Source organism: Stegodyphus dumicola, chromosome 8 (assembly GCF_044657685.1).
Source record: "Stegodyphus dumicola isolate Sdum_Otavi_A_Nest chromosome 8, ASM4465768v1".
NCBI classification, from domain to species: Eukaryota; Metazoa; Arthropoda; class Arachnida; order Araneae; family Eresidae; genus Stegodyphus; species Stegodyphus dumicola.
This window is the reverse complement of record NC_140775.1, coordinates 14,463,745-14,483,539: the sequence shown is the minus strand read 5'-3', so window position 1 is coordinate 14,483,539 and position 19,795 is coordinate 14,463,745. Positions and strand designations below refer to the sequence as shown.

General features: G+C 38.0%; 1 long non-coding RNA gene across 1 annotated transcript in view; it reads right to left on the bottom strand.

Annotated features, from left to right (window-relative positions):
* Positions 1-19,795, bottom strand: part of LOC146995672 (uncharacterized) — a 104,012-nt gene that overhangs the window by 38,871 nt on the left and 45,346 nt on the right. The window contains exon 3 of the long non-coding RNA XR_015042831.1: positions 9,572-9,618. This is a non-coding gene — a long non-coding RNA (uncharacterized LOC146995672). The remainder of the gene's footprint in view (positions 1-9,571; positions 9,619-19,795) is intronic.

Here is a 19,795-nt window from a genome sequence, read left to right as displayed (position 1 = left end):
TCTGCCTTCTTACTTTCCGTGCATTTGCTTTGGCTCTTTTAAAAGCTATAAGGTTTCGCAGAATAGGATATCTACGAAAAATACCCCATGCATTTTTCTGTTTTTTCAGTGCTTCATGACAGTCGCGATTCCACCACGGTTTCGAATATTTTAGTATTTTTCCTGATGTTCTAGGAATCGAAAACATAGCTGCCTGAATAATAGTATTAGTAACAGCTTCAACAGCGTCATCGATATGCACACCTTCTACCATTTCCTCTGTCAGCTCTGCAACGGAAGAGAAGAGTTCCCAGTCTGCCCTGTCCAGGATAAAACGAGGGACTCTGGACACGGGGTTTGCTCCTCTTCGCGCAAGAGACACAAAAATAGGATAATGATCGCTGTTGTGCAGGTCATTTCCGACACTAAAAGTGCAAAATGGCAACAGAGATGGTGAACAGATGGCAAGATCGAGAGCGTGGAATGTCCTTGAAGGCTCATGGAAGTACGTATCTTGCCCATTATTTAGGAGACAAAGGCTATGATCTTCGATCATCTGCTCTATTTGTCTTCCTCGGCAATTTGTATCTTTACTTCCCCAGAGTGGACTATGGCCGTTAAAATCTTCTATTATGATAAAAGGCTCAGGCAGCTGCTCTATTAGATTATTTAAATCTTGCTGATAAATGTGCTCATTTGGAGGCAAATACAAAGAAACAAATGAAACAATAATATCAAAATTTATTTGAGTAGCGACAACTTGAAGCGATGTCGTCAAAGGAAGTACATTTGAGGGATAATCCAGTGAGGAGAGGAGACCTACACCTCCACTGGCACGCTCACCTGCAATGTTATCCTTCCTGACGAAAGAGAACCTCCGAAGTTTTGCTGGTTGATCTGGTTTCAGATTTGTCTCCTGTACTGCCAAGCACACAGGGTGATGAACTTTGACTATACTTTTGATGTCGAGAAAATTTTGGTGGAATCCGCGACAGTTCCAAGAGATCAGGGTAGCCATTATAATTCATGTTTGTTTTTTCTGTGCTGCTTTTTTGTTTTTCGTGGAAGTAGATGCTCGGGAAGTTCTAGCCCCTCTTCTACTTCCATAGTATCGGAATCTTTAGATTCCGATACTATGGAAGTAGAAGAGGATGTCATATCCTCAAATGAACTATTACTATTGCTTCTGTTTTTTGTTTCTATTTTTGAAGGCTCATTTTTGGATTTGCTCTGGATTGCTATTTCTTGTTTTTGTACTACATGAGTCGGAGTTTCCTTTTTCTGGCTTGCATGCTTCTGGGTTTTGTTTGGAGGAATCTGTGCATTTATCAATGTTTGAGTTGCAACGGTCCTTGTTGCTTTAATGGCACTAGCATATGATCTATTTGGTTGAAGCTGTGTGCTTTGAACCAGCTTTCTGGCTTCTGCGTAGGAGATGTTTCTAGTGACTTTTGTCGTCTGTACTTCCTTTTCTGTTTTCCATTTTGGACAAGAACGAGAAAATGCCGGATGATCGCCTTTGCAATTTACACACAATGCAGCAGCAGTGCAATTTTCACTATCGTGACCAACCGACGAGCATCGAGCACACGTCAGGCTACGACAGGATGTTTTAGAGTGACCAAACCGCTGGCATTGGAAGCATTGCATTGGGTTGGGAATATACGGTCTTACGGGGTATTTCAGATACCCAGCCTTTATATTCTTTGGCAGATCAGGCGATTTGAAGGTCAGGATCACGTGTTTTGTGTCGATCAACTGACCTTCCTTACGCATCTTGATCCGCTTAGCAGCACAAACCTTTTGGTCAGCCAACTCAGAAACCAACTCTTCTTCTGAAACAAGCATAAGGTCGATTTCCGAGATCACACCTTTACAGTAGTTAAGTGTTTTGTGTGCTGACACAGTTATAGGTACTTGTCCAAAATTGGTTTGACTCAAAAGTGAAGCAGACTGGGTGGCCGAAACGGTATCTATAAGCAGGTCTCCAGAACGGAGACGCTTAATGTTCTTTGGCTCACATATGCATGATTTAATGTATTTGCTTACTAGAAAAGGAGACATCTTTTGCAGTTCACCAGAAGGGCTAGAGACAACTAGGAAGCGCGGATTTGCAGTAGTTTCCTTTGCATTTGCATTTGCATCGGTACGGATCTTTTTGTTAATGGATTTGTCTATAATTTCTATTTCTTGTTTAGTTTCGTTTGTATCAGTTTTTTTTAATATAAAAAGTGAAGCCATGTTTGAAAGAGATAAGATTCGGGTCCGACGGCCCCGCCCACCACGGAGCCCAACAAGGGAACACAGATTCCTGTGTTAGGGCTGGCCGGACCTATACGCAAACTGAAGCCCCACAGTCGGCTTTCCCGAAAGAAGGTACTCCCGAGAGCTTGACCCCAAGCCACTGACACAAGGACTAGTGACCAGCCGATTGACACCCGTGAGGACGACTAAGGTGCCTCCCGTTTAGCTGAAGCAGAGGCCAAAGCAGTGTGTTGGGGACAGTACCTCGCCCCTCAACTACCAGGACCCTCCTTTCCAGCGACACGGGTCTCCACGCACGGCAAACACGTGGGCAGTTTTCTCGCCACTCGAGAACTAGAGACAAGGTCTGTTCCAGTCTCTCGTGACGAGCCCCAAACTCCGTAGAGGGAAACCACAAGGGAGAAGGGAAGGGGAAAAGGTTCCAGCCAAGAGGAGAGAAGACGGAAAAGAGGAAAGATCACTGGGGCTCCAGGATCGTGACACCCGTCTCACCAAGAAGATGATCCCCTGAAGGGCTAGGGTACCTCGGGATTGCCACACCCGTACTCAAAGTGAGCCCCTGAGGGCGGAATTCGGAAGGTTTCGATTCCCTAGTCGAAAATATTGTGTATGGTGACCAATGTGACCAAATTAAAATGTATTGGTCATGTAATGAAACGTATGGTTACGCGTCTTCGACGACTGAAGACGAAGATGAGAGGCCAAAAGCTTTCAGATGGAAAGTCGTTGTGTGGTGAAAAGAGGTTGACACAGGCTGAAATTGATCGTTTACAAACATACTATGGTCTAGCTATACGAAGAAATTTATCTAGTGTTCAGGATATGCGACAAGCAATTTGGGCAAATTTTCTTCACAAACTGTCAACAGATGATAACCCTCAACATGGATTTTGTCCTTGAGGTGAAGCTACATGGTGTCAGCTTAAAAAGGCAGAATTGCTTGGACAGACTTATCAGCATAAAAACAAACTGCCAGTTGCTGTTATTGAAATCATGGGACCAATTTTTAGGGATTTACCTAATCCGGAACTACTGAAGAAATGCTTGCATGGCAATACACAAAATCCAAATGAAAGTGTCAACAATGTGATTTGGTCTCGTGTTCGGAAGAAAACATTTGTCCGCATAGAACTTCTTTCTTTGGATACTTATGATGCCATATCATCATTTAAACGAGGAAATGTCACAAAACTGCAAATTTTGAAAAAATGAAATATAGAACCTGGAGACAAGACAATACAATAAACGCCATGAAACGCCTCGATCAAGAGCGTCTGTTTAGAGCTAGATACTTTAATTTGCAAAAAAAAAAAAAAAAAAAAAAAAAAAGAGGTTAGAAAGAAAAAAAGAAAGAAGACAGAAGATAACATAAAACAAAATGTTGATAACCTTGAGTACAGAACGGAATGTTTTGATAAATGAGTATTTTTACATAAAAATGCGTTGTTCTTCAAATGTGATTTTTTTTACACTATATGTACTTTTCCACAGGAACTACTGCTCACAGGTATGTAAATTTTTTATGGCTTATTTATTATATTTGTTGAAATGAGCTTTTTGTGATAAACTAAGAAACAAATTCTTCAAAAAAAAAACTTTTTCCGTGGAAAAAAGTCATCAATTTTACTATATGTAATACAATATTATATGAATTACTCTAAAACTCAAAATTTACCAAAAATCTCATTTCAGTATAATCTCATAGGTTTACTTTAATTCCACAAAAAATTTCAAACAAACTATAGTAGATTTTAAGAAAAGGTACATCGAAAATGGCCAATTTAACATTGACGGTATAGGGGGCTCCGATACCCCTTAAGATCAAAATTTCAGTTACTATGTTCAAAGTGTACATGTAAAAGAACTTTCAGAAACTCTTAATATGTTGGGTGCCGAAAAAATTATATCAGAGCTAAAAAGAAGATTTACACATGCAATGCGAACTCTTGATCAAGGGAAAGGTGCTATGCAGAAATTCTGCTGCGTTATGGATCTCCTTCCTATAATTGTACATCGTTCATATAATATGCATGTAAAACATACTCTGTCTACGACATCACAGGCTGCCAAAAGATCAATGAAGAAAGGCTGCGCAAAGAGAAGCAATTCTTTCAAATTCTTCGTTTAAATGTAACTGTAAGTGGAGACGGTACATGGACGACTCGAGGACATACATCTGCGGCAGGAATCTGTTCCGTAATAGAGTCAGAAAGCAACAAAGTAATCGATACAGAAGTACTATCTTTATATTGCAAAGGTTGTGAATCATATCAAGGAAATGGCTTAAGTGAACATAAGGACTGTCTGAAAAATCATGTTGGTTCTTCGGGAGAAGTAGAAGTGAATGGAATGATAAACATTTTTTCACGTTCCATGGAAAAAAAAAGAGGTTTAAAATACACTTCTTATATTGGTGACGGTGGCGCAAAAATTTTTGCAGGTATACGTGACGCCAAACCATATGGTTCAGTAAATATAGACAAAATTGAGTCTGTTGAGCATATTAAAACTTGAAAGGGAAAAAGTAAAATTAAATGACGGTAAACCTCTTTTTGGGAAAGGGAGACTTACAGATAAGTTAATACGAGTAAATGAAATAATTTCTTATTATGGTAATGCAATTAGAGAACATAATGTATCTGTTAGTGATATGAAAAAAGCCATTTGGGCAATTTACTATCATAAAATAGCCGATTTTGTCCTACAGACGAAACCACATGGTGCAAATACAATTAATTCTGTGCCAGTTGCTGTAATGGAGGCAATCAAACCAACTTTTATAAATTTGTCACAACCTTCGTTATTGAGACGTTGCCTTGGCGGCAAAACGCAAAATAATGATGAATCGTTTAATTCTTTAAGGGAAATCATACACCTTAAACACCACAAGATCTTCGAATATGTGACTGTTGCAAGAATTGGGATAAGTTATTTATTTTAAAAGCAATTACTTCCAACCTTTTACAGCTGACAACATAACATAGCCGATTTCTCAAACAGTAATCAGAAAACAAATATTTTTATAATTTAATCCGCTTTGTGACAATATTTTTCATCATGTTTCCACCTTGCGCGCACAGTTTAAAACATTTTGTTGCATAATTTAATTCCATATTTAATATATAGCTTTTATAACATTTGGAAACTGTTGTGAACCAATGTTCAATTTTTATTTTATTCAGAGTTGAGTTTATAAAATGTACTTTATTAAAAAAATCTCCAATGTTTTCGTGCATAAAATTTTTAATACTAAAATATTCATCAGACTTTTGGTTCAGTTAGAAAAATAGTGCCCGTATAAAGAATTCCATCAAATTTCATGTATGTACCATTAAACATTTTTTAAAATATCATGCGCGCAAGGTGGAAACTATTAAACTTTAGTACCTTTAGTATGTAAGTACCTTCAGTATGAAACCTTTAGTATGTAAGCGAGAATAATTATGAAAGTGGTTACTATAAATATATATAATTTATAGTAGGTTTTAAGTAAATAAAACTCAATCAGACATACATAAAAGTAAAGATATAATGTGGGTAAAAAAAGAGCGTTTCTGATTATAACAGCATTATCACATTTATTTCTGTTAAATCTCAGAGACATTGAAAATTGCCCCTGTCATGATAAATTAGGAAGCGGTTCTTAAGGTAGCATAATCAGTATTTTACCTGAACTCAAATATAAATTTATTCGCGTTCGTTAAAAAATATAACCAATAACTTCTATATCTCCAAGATATGGAAATGAAAAACTGTATAAAGTAGTTAAATATTTCATACAAAAATATACCTAAATCTAATAACCAAGAAAAACTTCCCATATTCATATCTAAAATGAAATAGTAACATAACAAACAACATACATGACAGCACTATTTAAGAAAAAACAATATAAATAGCAGTGTTTGAAAGTATAAATAGCAGGAGGCAGGTAACAGAATTAAAATTTCCAATTAATAAAAAATTATTTGTGTTTTCTAAATAGTAAGCAATTAAAAGTGCAAAATTATGAATTGGGGTATTAACTAGTAATCCTGATGTTTCTTAACGCCATTTCTTTCGATCATATGTTAATGTATTTATTTATTTTTAGTTTCTACATTTTAGAATAGTGGTATATTATAATGATTATTTCATGCATTTTTTATAATCAATAACTTTCTTTTTGTTACTGTAGAGAAATAATTTAAATAATATAGTATACGACAGTAAACTAAGTATGTTAGAGTAAGCTCTTCGTTAAATAGCATACGATGAAACTTTTTGTTTCCATTTATTGTGAATTTCTTTGTTATTACAAGCACATAAAAAATGAGCGAAGAAAACAGAATATACTTAAATTTAATAAAAAATAAAATCTAATTTCCAACATTTCATTTATTGAGATAATATAATAAACATACATAACGGCAATATTTAAAAAAAGCACGAATTACACAGTGTTTGGAACATACCAAACGAAAAGTAATAAAATTGCAATTTGCAATCAATAAAAAATATTAAATTATTGTTTTGAAACTCTCATCACTACCCCCACAATCGGTGGTTAATAAATTTGAAGTGATGCAAATCCAAGCTCTTTGCTTGAGTACAGGAGCTGTGAAGTCCACACCTATCGATGTTATGTTTTTGAACCTTGGTTCCCTATGAAATGATACTGCGAATGAATTACGTAGTCAAGCCTAGGAATTTAAAAACCCAATATGAATTTATTCAAAAAGTCTTGGACGTGAGGAAAAATCTTCAGATATCAGGTAATATACAACCTCTCTTGACAACCAGAAGACGTTTTAAAATGTCTCGCTTTGAAGACCATTAGGATTAGATATCCACCTATTCACTAGCTCATTCACATTTTTACTGATGGTTTCTCTGTTTGACTGTCATTTTAACGTCGGGGCTGGTGAGTTTCCAAATCTTTTCTCTTTCTACGCCTCTCCAGAATACAGTGTACATCCTTTGATAGTGAAGTAGCAGCCATCTGTACAGCTATGCAGCAATTAGAAGCTATTCATTAAAAGATTGCACAGGCAATCAATTTTTCTGATTCTTAAGCAGCCATCCAATCAATTAGCTCTGTTGAACACCCATTAACACCTGAAATTTTGCTCAAGAATTCCTGAGTACTCTCGTTTTAACTCTTCGACGACCAAACCGCGCGCAAACGGTGGAGATTGCGATTTTGTTTTCTTCCCTCACCCTAAGGTATGAATTGAGGATATTCTTTTTAACGATGGACATGGATTGTGGGCTTGCGATATTATGTTGAAATAACATTAAAGAGAAAACTGTTCAAGCCTCAAATGGAGTGATGGTTCATAACAAGCAACATAAATGCTCTGGAATGGGGACGTCTTGAATGCCCCAGAACATATCCGTAGAGCCTGATGGTGAATGGGATCTGGTTTTGGTAAAACTGAAGAGCGTGTTGATCCATTGACAACTGCACCATAGTCCAATCTTGAGCAGAGAAGTGCTCAGTAGATATGGAGCAAACTGCAACGTTCCGTGCACCAGGAGGCGTCCACCAGGACTTTCAAAATATTTAATATCTGCAAATACTTCTTCCTCAAGTACTGCACACATCAAAGGCAGGTCAGCTTTCAATCAAAAAACACCCCTAAAAATTTTACTTCAGATACAACTGGAATCAGTCACTCTTGAAGGTAAAGCTCAGGTTCAGGATGGAGACCTCGCCTTCTGCAGAAATCCATGTAAAGAGTCTTCTTCTATTTTGATAACACAAAACCATTCCTATTTGCCCATTCCTGAATCCTAGATAGAGCGATCTGCAATTGCCTCTGCACTTATCTCAAATCTGTGTATTATTTAAAGTTAACTCTTTTTTAGAGAGAAGAAATTCTTTTGTTGAATGAAAAATGTATTTTGCAAATAGTGAGAACTCGAGCCTTTGGAAACAAATTCACTTCCTCAATTTTATGTCCTGTAAATGCCCAAAATCTGACTTAACGTTTACGCGTCCTTTTTTTTACTTCCTTGTACGAAGTAAAAAGGAAGTATTGTAATCGCGAAAAGCTTCAGGCAGCATCTTTCAACGAAAATATCCACTTTGACCGCTTTCGAATGCAATTTAACGATGTTTTTGCCTGATATCTATACGGAATACGGACAGAATAAAAGACTTGTTTCCTCCAAAAAAACTAAAAAACTGCTTTAAAATGAATTCTGAAGAGAATTTTTCGTGGCGTCTGTAAGAACGTATGTACGTTCGTGCGTACGTACGTATCTCGCATAACTCAAAAACGAGTAGCCTCAGAACGTTGAAATTTTGTATATAAGACTATTATAACATGTAGATGTGCACCTCGTATTTTGGTTTCAATCGGCAGCGCCAAACGAATATAAATATATTTATAAATGTATCCACTCTGTTACCCGGCTCAGTGATCTGAGTCTCTCTACTCTTATATGTTCGTAAATTGTACATTTTTTGCTTTAAAAAATGATTGAATTATGTTGTTTTTATCTTCCGGTTAAAGTTTTTATGCCTTTCGTAATTCTGGAAGCAATATTTGTATAATTATCAACAATTTAAAAGCTGTTTAAGTGCGGTTAAGTTTTAAATAACATGGCGGACATATTTGTTTACATTTGAAACAGCAGAATTGTAGATCTGTTGCCAATCTAGAGAGACTAAGCTTTGCAACACAATAATAACGCCTTCATTTATTATTGCGAATTAAATCATGCTTAATCCTTTCTGGAATTTTTTTGAGGAAATAAGTATTTAAAATTTACTTCGTAATTTTTAATACATATATTTTGAGTTTTTATGTATTTTTGCTTTGTGTCGAAGTGAAAACGGAATTAATTGAATGAGAAATACTCAATCGTCTGTGAAAAACTGTTCCTTTTTCGTTTTGTTTGTTTAATTTCTTTTATCTTTCTAGCTTTGTTATAGTATTTGAATAGAACATCGTTCTAGCTTTGTTATAGTATTTGAATAGAACATGTGGCAACGATTAGATAATTCTTTAAATGATATAAATTTTGTGCATTCTGAGTTATAATATGAACGAAATATAATACTGTTAAGTAAACCTAGCGCCAGAGTGTCGCTATGGTAAAAAAAAAGTGAATTTTAAAGAAGGCATTTATTCTATTGTGGTTTATGCGCTGTCGGCGAAGTAGGTTTAATTCAATCTAATAAGTTAAATGAAATGCAAGAAAAAATGCGCATAATTTAATATTCCGTGCAAGGAAGTCATTTGGTGTACACATCAGATTTTTTTTATTTATTTAAAATTAATTTATATGTTTACTATATGATAAATCCTTATACATTAATAAAAGAAATCCTACTTACGTTAGCCATTCCCTTTATATCAGCAATCTTATTTTCTTCTCCAGGCTCTAGAAATATTTTAAAAACGAAGTTTATTGCTCACGAACAAATACAACATGTTTGTCTTGTCGTCTTTAATACATATACAGAATATTTCATATGTTGCAGCGTAAGGAAAAGCTGATATATCAGTGACCCTCAATGCTGAAACTAAAAATATAATAAATTCTGAGAATTTTACAGTATCTAGACCGTTTCATAGGGTAAAATACTTTGGAGTGAAGTACTTCATCATTTTGCAAGAAATTCGGGTAACTGAGAATCTTCACTCTTAGAATACTTATTTTACCTTAGTTGGTTCTGTCCTCGAATACGATTTTCAGTTTTTTCTATTAACTGAAAAGAACTGCAGAGAGTGCAGCTCAGTGCTACAAGAATCATCACGTGTCTTAGACATAGGTGCCCTAACGATGTGGTTCATTTTGAGGCGAAAATCGAGACTAATTATGCGTGGAAATGTCGTTTTATTGATTTTAACGTTGAGACATCTATATCTTTTAGTTGCGTTACCCCTGTTACATCATTTGGACATGTTGATTTCGAGGAGGAACTGTTTCCTGGCAATGTCAAGCATAGTCACCATCCGGAATCACTCGAGCAGTTGGCTTTTGAAATCATTAATGTATTCCTGAGCAGGCATTGGTAATCAATACAGAAGGAAACTGATCGGTTATGGGTAGAGATGGTAGAAGCATTTTTCGCAACACATCCGAAAGCACTATTACAAATCGGAACTTATTGCTGTAAGTGGCGCTCTCAGCCGTACTGAAGACAGTATCTGGATCCTGTTGGATAAAAGAAGTTCCATCCAATATTTAAAAAATTGGCCAACGATCATGAACAGAACAAGACAAATTACTATTTCCAAGTTGGCTAGGCTTATTCCGAGGAAACGCGTGTTTTCAATGGATATTATCACATGTGAGTGTGCCTGGAAACCAGACCGCCTCACCAAGATGATCTCCTGAAGGGCTAGGATACCTCAGGATTGCCACACCCGTACTCACAAAAGTGAGCCCCTGAAGGGGCAAACACAGGGAAACGACTAAGATGACAGTATGAATTGCTTGAGTAGCGAAAACTTGGAGGGATGTCGTCAAAGGTAGTGCATTTGATGGATAGTCCAGTGAGGTGAGGAGGCCTACATCCCCAATGGCAAGCTCAACTGCAAGGTTACCCTTCCTGACTAAAGGAAACCTCCGAAGTTTTGCTTGTTGTTCCTGTTTCAGATTTGTTTCCTGTATAGCTAAGCACGCAGGATTACAAGCATTGATTATAGAGTGAGTGAGTGAGTGAGTGAGTGATTATGGCGCAAAAACCAGAGATGATTATGACCCGCCAAACACAAGATGGGATGATTACAATTGATGTCATTAAAATTCAATAAATAAAAACAAGTAGATAAATGTACCAAATCCAGAGGATGAAGTCATATAAACACAAGTTAAAAGCACATATTAAAATTCAAGACACAATCTTAAAAATAAATTACATTAGGTAATAAAAGCCAATCTCTTTTAAATAATAAAATAAATTACAATTGACCTCTCTTCCGATTAAACGGTTGAGAAGTAAGTCACAGCTATTAAAATATTTCTGGCGAACACTATTAAAACATGGACACTCAATTAAAATACGACGAACAGATAAACAAACATTACAATTAGAACAGACAGGCTCATTTTCAGCTTTGAGAAGATAGTTATGTGTGACTCTAGTGTGACCAATTCTGACACGAGTCAAAAGAACGTCCTGCTTATAATTTCCAGCAAAATCCCAATGTTCAATTCTAGGCTTGACGTTTCTCAACTTGTTGTGATGCTGAACATCCCAAATTTGCTGCCATTTTTTCCTCATCTTGCTCTTGATTACACAGCAGATGTCTCTAAAAGGAATAAGGCGAGTGGACGGTTCAACAGCATATTTCGCTGCGATGTCTGCAAGCTCATTTCCCTTTATTCCAGCATGTCCCGGGACCCAGCAGTACAGGTCTTCATATCCTCGAATCGTTAAATTTCTATGAATTTTGAGAACATATACTACCACAGGATTCTGCGTGTTGGGGAAAGCTTCCAAGGATTTAACAGCACTATACGAGTCTGTATAAACTATGAACTTTTTGTTGCAGAGCTTTGAGATGTACAAAAGATCGTAATATATTGCAGTTAGTTCAGATGTTAGGACTGAGAAAGAATGGTGCAGGCATCGGCCCTCAATGTAATCTTCAAATACAAAAGCTACAGAGCGCTTATCCGCTCTAGACTGGACTATGGCTCAGTTGTTTATGGATCCGCTCGGTCATCTGTTTTGTTAAAACTGGATCCTGTTCACCATCAAGGTTTGAGGATATGTTCAGGAGCCTTCAGGACTTCTCCTGTCCAGAGCCTGTATGTTGACTGTAATGTACCATCACTTTATCTGAGGCGTGAACAATTGTCCCTTTTGCAATATTTTAATATACTATCCCAACCTGAACATCCCAATAAGCTGTGCTTACTTGATGATGTGAGTAACGCGTTATTTGAAACACGTCCATCTTGTGTTCCTACATTTCTTTTAAGAGTTCGCCCTGTCATTGAGGAACTTTCCCTCTCTGATATGCACCCCCAAGCAGTACAGAATTTTGAAATCCCACCTTGGGAAAATGCACGGATTCAGCTTCTTGATGTTTTTAAGTATCATGTGAAGGCAAGCACTAACGAGATTATATACAGACAACTCTTCGCTGAGCACAGGAACAAATATAGCAGTTATCTTCCAGTTTATACAGATGGGTCCAAGTCAAAAGATCATGTGGGGATGGCATATGTAATTAAAGACCACATGGAGGGCAGACGCTTGCACAATGCTTTCTCTGTCTTAACATCCGAATTAACTGCGATATATTATAGTCTTTTATACATCTCAAGGCTCTGCTACAAAAAGTTTATAATTTATACAGATTCGTATAGTGCTCTTAAATCAATAGAAGCTTTTCCTAATACTCAAAATCCAGTAATAGTGGATATTCTCAAAATACATATAAACTTAATGAATCGTGGGTATGATATCCTGTACTGCTGGGTTCCCGGGCATGTGGGAATAAAAGGGAATGAGCTGGCAGATATCACAGCAAAATGTGCTGTTGAACTGTCCAGTCGTCTCATCCCTTTTGCAGACATTTGTTGTGTTGTGAAACAAAAGATCCGAAAAAAATGGCAACAACTTTGGGATGTTCAGCTTCAAAATAAATTAAGACATGTAAAACCTAGAATTGAGCACTGGGAATTAACCAAAAATCGTAAGGAGGAAGTTCTTTTGACTCGCCTCAGAATTGGTCACACTAGAGTGACACATAACTACCTTTTAAAAGCTGAAAATGAGCCTGTTTGTTTTAACTGTAATGTTTGTTTATCTGTTCGTCATATTTTAATTGAGTGTCCATGTTTTAATAGTCTTCGCCAGAAATATTTTAATAGCTGTGACTTACCTCTCGACCGTTTAATCGGAAGAGAGGTCAATTCTAATTTATTTTATTATTTAAAAGATATTGGCTTTTATTACCAAATGTAATTTGTTTTGAAGACTGTCTCTTGAATTTTAATATGTGCTTTTAACCTGTGTTTATATGACTTCATCCTCTGGATTTGGGACATTTATCTACTTGTTTTTATTTATTGAATTTTAATGTCATCAATTGTAATCATCTTATCTTTTGTTTGGCGCGTCATAATCATCTCTGGTTTTGCGCCATAATCACTCACTCACTCACTCACTCACTCAAATACAAAAGCCATCCCGACATGATGATTTGACTTTGATCCATCTGTGTATATCGTATGATAACTGCTATATTTGTGCCTGTGCTCAGCGAAGAGTTGTCTGTAAACTATCTCGTTAGTGCTCGCCTTTACGTGATGTTTGAAAATATCGAGAAGCTGGATCCGTGCATTTTCCCAAGGTGGAATTTCAAAATTCTGTACTGCTTCCGGGCACATATCAGAGAGGGAAAGTTCCACAATGAGAGGGCGAACTCTTAAAGGAAAAGTAGGAACACAGGATGGACGTGTCTCATATAATGTGTTACACTCATTTTTGAGTAAGCACAGCTTATTGGGATGTTCAGGTTGGGATAGAATATTAAAATATTGCAAAAGGGACAATTGCTCACTTCTCAGGTAAAGTGATGGTTCGTTAGAGTCAACATACAGGCTCTGTACAGAAGTCCTGAAAGCTCCTGAACAAATCCGCAGACCTTGATGATGAACAGGACCCAGTTTTAACAGAACAGATGACCGAGCGGATCGATAAACAACTGAGCCATAGTCCAGTCTAGAGCGGATAAGCGCTCTGTAAATGCGAAGCATAGAGCAACGCTCTGCACCCCAGGAGGTGTTCGCCAACACTTTTAAAATATTTAGCGTTTTTAGACACTTCTTTCTCAGGTTTAAAACATGAGAAAGGAAAGTCAATTTTCGGTCGAACGTCACTGCTAAAAATTTTACTTCGCGTGCAACTGGAATAATTGTACCATTCAGATATAACTCAGGTTCAGGATAGAGACCACGCTTCCTACAAAAGTGCACTCACACAGTTTTTTTTTTTTTCTGAAAAAGCAAATCCCTGTTTCTCTGACCATTCTTGGATCTTATTCAGAGCCATCTGCATTTGCCTCTCTACATATCTCATGTCTGCCCCTCGACAGCTAATCTGCAGATAATCAACATGCAGAGATCTCGAGATGGTGGGAGGAAGTTCTTTTAGTACAGAGTTTATTTTTAAACTAAACAAGGTTACACTGAGCACACAGCCTTGAGGCACACCCTCTTGTTGTTCAAAAACGTCGGCCAAAACAGAGCCAATTCTTCAATAATAGTATTAGAAAAGTTCTAGTGTTCAGGAAATTCTCAATGAAAATTGGTAGGGTGCCGCACAAGCCACTCTCCTGGAGATCGCGAAGTATACCGTATTTCCATGCCTTATCATAAGCTTTCTCAATGTCAAAGAATATTGAGACAAGGTGACTTCTTTTGACAAAAGGTTTACGAATATATGTCTCTAACAGGAGCATATTATCTACGGTCGTTCTTCCCTTCCGAAAACCGCTTTGATAAGGCGATATAATATTCTTTTCCAAGAAGTAGACTAGGCGGCTGTTTACAATCTTTTCAAGCAGTTTGCATACACAACTGGTAAGGGCAATTGGCCGATATTTGGCAGGATTCCTTGCATCTTTCCCTGGCTTCGCAATAGGAATTACTACAGCTCTCCTTCATGCACTGGGAAAAATACGCTCCTTCCACACTCTATTGTAAAGAGTGAGAAGGGCAGTCAGTGACTTATAGGAGAGATGCTTTAGCATTTCGTAATTTATGCCATCAAAACCCGAAAGACCCGAGAAGACTTATGTGTCATCAAAACCCGAGAAGACTTATGTGTCTGCAATAAAGCTCTCTTTAATTCCAGCATTGTAAATGCTCTATTGTAATACTCAGATTTGGTAGAGTTGAATGCGATGGGATTTCTTTCAGAGTGCAGCTTGATAGAGAGAAATGCAGTGAATAGTTTCTGCTAAAATGAAGGTCAGAAATGCAGGTGAGTAATTTCGGCTGGAAGAAACGGCAACAAATGTCTCACCAATAGTATTCGCGATTTCTTCTATAGAGCTAATCACTCGGCCATCTTTCTCCAAAAAGGAAACTGAGTGGTCCTTATATATTCCGCATGCTTTTCGAACTCTTTCCCAAAACCCACGAATTGAAAATCTTGGATTTCCTAGTCGTCCAAGAATTCCGCTCCTGAATTGAAAGGAAAAGGTAAACTGACTGATTATTTTATGGATAAACTGCAGAATTAGGGATAGCAATTAGAAGTCATGTTTGAAACTTCTTAATTGAGATGCAGCAGGTTGTACTAACTGTTTGTTCCATTGTAGCTCTTCTTCGAAGCCAATGCCCTCCTCAATAATCAATGAAATGGTGCAACTATGAACGTGTGATTGCAGAATTCAGGAAAAAAATAAGAAAGAAAAAAAAATAGGCAAAAACCTCTGGTATATCAATATATATTTTGAATTTAATTAAACCTACATATATACACCATATTTCCAAGTTGGCTAGGCTTATTCCGAGGAAACGCGTGTTTTCAATGGATATTATCACATGTGAGTGTGCCTGGAAACCAGACCGCCTCACCAAGATGATCCCCTGAAGGGCTAGGGTACCTCAGGATTGCCACACCCGTACTCACAAAAGTGAGCCCCTGAGGGGGCAAACACAGGGAAACGACTAAGATGACAGTATGAATTGCTTGAGTAGCGAAAACTTGTAGGGATGTCGTCAAAGGTAGTGCATTTGATGGATTCAACAGCAGATTTGGCTGCGATATCTGCAATCTCATTGCCCTTTATTCCAGCATGTCCAGGAACCCAGCAGTAGAGGACTTCATAATCTCGAATCGTCAAATTTATATGAATTTTGAGAACATCCACTACCACAGGATTCTGAGTGTTGGGAAAAGATTCCAAGGATTTAAGAGCACTATACGAGTCTGTAAAAACTATGAAATTTTTTGTGGCAGAGCTTTGAGATGTACAAAAGACCATAATATATTGCAGTTAGTTCAGATGTTAGGACTGAGAAAGCATGGTGCAGGCATCTGCCCTCTATGTAATTTTCGAATACAAAAGCCGTCCCGACATGATCATTTGACTTTGATCCATCTGTGTATATCGGATAATAACTGCTATATTTCTGCCTGTGCTCAGCGAAAAGTTGTCTGTAAACGATCTCGTTAGTGCTCGCCTTTACGTGATGTTTGAAAACATCAAGAAGCTGGATCCGTGAATTTTCCCAAGATGGAATTTCAAAATTCTGTACTGCTTGGGGGTGCATATCAGAGAGGGAGAGTTCCTCAATGACAGGGCGAACTCTTAAAGGGAAAGTAGGAACACAGGATCGACGTGTTTCAAATAATGTGTTACACTCATTATCAAGTAAGCACAGCTTATTGGGATGTTAGGGTTGAGATAGAATCTTAAAATATTGCAAAAGGGACAATTGCTCACGCCTCAGATAAAGTGATGGTTCGTTAGAGTCAACATATAGGCTCTGCACAGGAGAAGTCCTGAAAGCTCCTGAACAAATCCGCAGACCTTGATGGAGAACAGGATCCAGTTTTAACAAAACAGATGACCGAGCGGATCCATAAACAACTGAGCCATAGTCCAGTCTAGAGCGAACAAGCTCTCTGTAAATGCGAAGCATAGTGGAACGTTCTGCACCTCAGGAGGTGTTCGCCAACACTTTTAAAATATTTAATGGTTTTAAACACTTCTTTCTCAGGTTTAAAACATGAGAAAGGAAAGTCAATTTCTGGTCGAACGTCACTCTTAAAAATTTTACTTCGGGCGCAACTGGAATAATTGTACCATTCAGATATAACTCAGGTTCAGGATGGAGACCTCGCTTCCTACAAAAGTGCACGCACACAGTTTTCTGTTTCGAAAAGGTAAATCCTTGTTTGTCTGACCATTCTTGGATCTTATTCAGAGCCATCTGCAATTGCCTCTCTATGCATCTCATGTCTGCTCCTCGACAGCTAATCTGTAAATCATCTACAGTGATCCCAAAGATGGTGGGAGGAAGTTCTTTTAATACAGAATTTATTATTAAACTGAAAAGCGTTACACTAAGAACACAGCCTTGAGACACACCCTCTTCCTGTTGAAAAACATCCGCAAGAACAGAGCCAATCCTTATTTGAAAAGTTCTAGCGTTCAAGAAATTCTGAATGAAAATTGGAAGTTGCCGCGCAAGCCACTCACGTGAAGATCGCGAAGTATACCGTATCTCCATGCCTTATCATAAGCTTTCTCTATATCGAAGAAAATTGAGACAAGGTGATTTCTTCTTACAAAAGCTTTTCGAATGGATGTTTCTAAGAGGAGCATGTTATCTACGGTTGTGCTCCCTTTTCGAAAACCACTTTGATAACGCGATATAATATTATTCTTTTCCAAGAAGTAGACTACGCGGCTGGTTTACCATCTTTTCAAACAGTTTGCATACGCAACTGGTAAGTGAATTGACCGATAGTTGGCAGGATTCCTTGGATCCTTCCCTGGCTTAGCAATAGGAATGACAACAGCTCTCCTCCATGCACTGGGAAAATTACGCTCCTTCCAAACTCTATTGTAAAGAGTGAGAAGGACAGATGTTTTAGAATTTCGTAATTTATGCCATCAAAACCAGGGGAAGACTTATGTGTCTGCAATAAAGCTCTCTTTAATTCCAGCATTGTAAATACTCTATTGTAAGACTCAGATTTGGTAGAGTTGAATGCGATGGGATTTATTTCAGAGTGCTGCTTGATAGAGAGAAATGCAGGTGAATAGTTTCTGCTGGAAGAAACGGCAGCAAATGTCTCACCAATAGTATTTGCAATTTCTTCTATGGAGCTAATCACTCGGCCATCTTTTTCCAAAAAGGAAAGTGAGTGGTCTTTATATATTCCGCATGCTTTTCGAACTCTTTCCCAAACCCGCTTACTAGGCGTAGAAGATGTTATTGACGACACATATGAAATACAGGAATTCCTTTGGCTCTGCCTTCTTACTTTTCGTGCATTTGCTTTGTCTCTTTTAAAGGCTATGAGGTTTCGCAGAGTAGGATATCTACGAAAAATACCCCATGCATTTTTCTGTTTTTTCAGTGCTTCATGACATTCGCGATTCCACCACGGTTTCGAATATTTTAGTATTTTTCCTGATGTTCTAGGAATCGAAAGCATAGCTGCCTGAATAATAGTATTAGTAACAGCTTGCACAGCGTCATCGATATGCACATCTTCTACCATTTCCTCTGTGAGCTCCGCGGAGGAAGAGATGAGTTCCCAGTCTGCCCTGTCCAGTATAAACCGAGGCAGTCTCGACATGGGGTTTGCTCCTCTTCGTGCAACAGATACAAAAATGGGATACTGATCGCTGCTGTACAGGTCATTTCCGACATTAAAAGTGCAAAATGGCAACAGAGATGGGGAACAGATGGCAAGGTCGAGAGCGTGGAATGTCCTTGACGGCTCATGGAAGTACGTATCCTGCCCATTATTTAGGAGACAAAGGCTATGATCTTCGAACATCTGCTCAATTTGTCTTCCTCGGCAATTTGTATCTTTACTACCCCAGAGTGGACTATGGCCGTTAAAATCTCCTAATATGATGAAAGGCTCAGGCAGCTGCTCTAAAAGACCATTTAAATCTTGCTGATCAATATGCTGATTTGGAGGCAAATACAGAGAAACGACTGTAACAACAATATCTAAATTTGTTTGAGTAGCGACAACTTGGAGGGATGTCGTCAAAGAGAGCACATTTGAGGGATAATCCAGTGAAGTGAGGAGACCTACACCTCCACTGGCACGCTCACCTGCAAGGTTATCTTTCCTGACGATGTAAAACCTCCGAAGTTTTGCCTGTTGTTCTGGTTTTAGATTTATTTCCTGTATTGCGAAGCATACAGGATGATAAGCATTAATTATGGCTTTGATGTCGAGCAAATTTCGGTGGAAACCGCGACAGTTCCATGAGACGAGGGTGGCCATTATGACTCGTTTTGTTCTTTCTGTGCTCTTGTTTGGTTTTTCGTGGAAGTAGATGCCTGGGAAATTCTAGACCCTCCTCTACTTCCATAGTGTCTGAATCCGCAGATTCAGAAATCATTTCATCAAAAGAGCTATTGCTGGAACTTCTATTTTTATTTGATACTTTTTTAGTGGCAGTTTTGGGTGTACTTTGAATGACTGTTTCTTTATTTTGTATTAAATGTGTTGACTTTTCCGTTTTCTTGCTAGATGTCTTCGGTTGGGCTTTATTTGTTACAGTCTGCATGGCTATTGATGTTTGGGTGGCAATGCTACGTGTTGTTTTAGCGGCACTGGCATATGATTTGTTTTGTTGGAACTGTGTGCTTTGATCTAGTTTTCTGGCTTCAGCATACGAGATGTTCCTGGTAACTTTCGCAGTCTGCACCTCTTTTTCGGATTTCCATTTTGGACACAGGCGTGAAAATGCTGGGTGCTGACCCTTGCAATTTATACATGAAAGCGCAGCGGTACAATTTTCAGAATCGTGGCCAATCTGTGAGCACCGGGCGCGTGTGAGGCTGCCACGACAAGACATCTTAGAATGGCCGAAACGCTGGCATTGGA